The sequence below is a fragment of the Aplysia californica genome, unplaced genomic scaffold (genome assembly GCF_000002075.1).
Source record: "Aplysia californica isolate F4 #8 unplaced genomic scaffold, AplCal3.0 scaffold00495, whole genome shotgun sequence".
Classification (NCBI taxonomy): domain Eukaryota; kingdom Metazoa; phylum Mollusca; class Gastropoda; order Aplysiida; family Aplysiidae; genus Aplysia; species Aplysia californica.
The window spans coordinates 284,442-285,999 of NW_004797765.1; the positions used below are offsets into that span (position 1 = coordinate 284,442).

The window sequence follows — 1,558 nt, forward strand, 5'->3', positions numbered from 1 at the left end:
AGAGAGAGAGAGAAAGAGAGAGAGAGAACGAACCCACAGAATGCTGCAAAAAATGAAAGAACAGGCCAATCAAATTTGTCAGTCAAATGACTCTGGAATGGCTTGGTGTGGAGTTCAGTTTAGTTCAGTAGCCTGTGCATCCACCATTAGAGGAGGGAGAAGGGGGTGAGGTGGGGGTGAGGAGGAAGTGGTTAAAAAAGGAAAGCAACCCAGGAGGTAAAGTGTCTGTTGACCATCTGGACGACTTACTGTTTCCCGCTTTGAAGGTCGTGGCCCACAAGGCGAAAGACATGGTTTGAGGGTAAACACATGGAAACACCAAGCTACTGTTGGCGTGAAGTCATCGTGTTAGTTGGTTTAGTTTTGTAAGAGTTTTATGGTACTTCTCTACCTTAGAAGTACACAGTTCTTTCTGGAACTTTTGGCCATTTTGAGTTACTAAGACCATGAGGTAAAAAAACTACAAAAACAACCCATGGGGTGGTGTTGGTGGGTCAAATAGTTCTGGGAAATAAAAACAATACAGACAGACAGAAACAACAGAGGGAAACTTTAAAAAGTAGGACCTAACAATGGGGCCCTTCAACCACACGCGAAGCCATGCAGATAAACAGGAGCAACGGAGGAAAAGAACCTGCTCTATCAAAATCGTTAGACTATTCGGAGTCGTTATCAAGATAATATTCAAAGAATTGCTATCGAAAAAGTTTGACATGATGTGAAACTTAAAATCTTTGCTGACAAATTTCTCAAAAATAGGTATTGAGCAGATAGAACTTTATAATTCTGAAGTAGCGACTTGTAACACAAATAGGTAATAATATAAGTGACGAAGATTAGAGATGTTACAAGAGAGTGACATACAAATAAAAGTAGTAGAGGAAGATATGGGTCCGCACTGACGTTTGATAGGAAAGAGGGGCAAACCATACAGGGGCATCCGCCAACCACCCGCACTGTCTGGGTTATAGAGTCGAAAGAGTACCAATAATATTTTGCACGTAACCATCGCGACTTCACTTTATTTTACATTATCCTTCTTGTTGTCTCTTTAGATGTCGATGGGAAGCGCACATTTAGGTGGGTGGCTTCTGTCGTTGATAAGTCCACGAAAAGTGATGTTCTAATAATAATAATAATAAATGACATTTATAAAGCGTTCAACCCCGATTAAAATTAAAGTACACAGGCTCTGAGCCTTTTACAATACAGTACAACGTACAACAGTAACATAAAACATTGTATTCCGACTAAAAGAAAATCACTCCAAATATTCATGTTACTAATTTAAAAATAGGAATGACTTCAGCTGACATTTGAATTATTCTATACATCAATTTTGTTCGAAGGTTGAGATGACACCGTAAGATGTCCTTTCTTTGACCTATTTATTCATGAGTTCACAATGCACTCGTTTTCGTCCCACATCTTCATTTATTTACCCGTTTTCGCCCCACATTTGCAAAATAATGCAACTGATTACCTCTTTCTCTGGCCCCCCACAGAGAGCGATGAACCTGTATGGGCGTAGTAGGTCAAATAAGTTCTAGATTTGAGA

At 39.7% G+C, this 1,558-nt stretch overlaps 1 protein-coding gene across 1 annotated transcript in view; it reads right to left on the reverse strand.

The window, feature by feature from the left end:
* The window catches only part of LOC101847987 (choline transporter-like protein 2), a gene marked incomplete at its 5' end in the record, with an annotated part of 25,972 nt that overhangs the window by 18,066 nt on the left and 6,348 nt on the right, over positions 1 to 1,558 (reverse strand).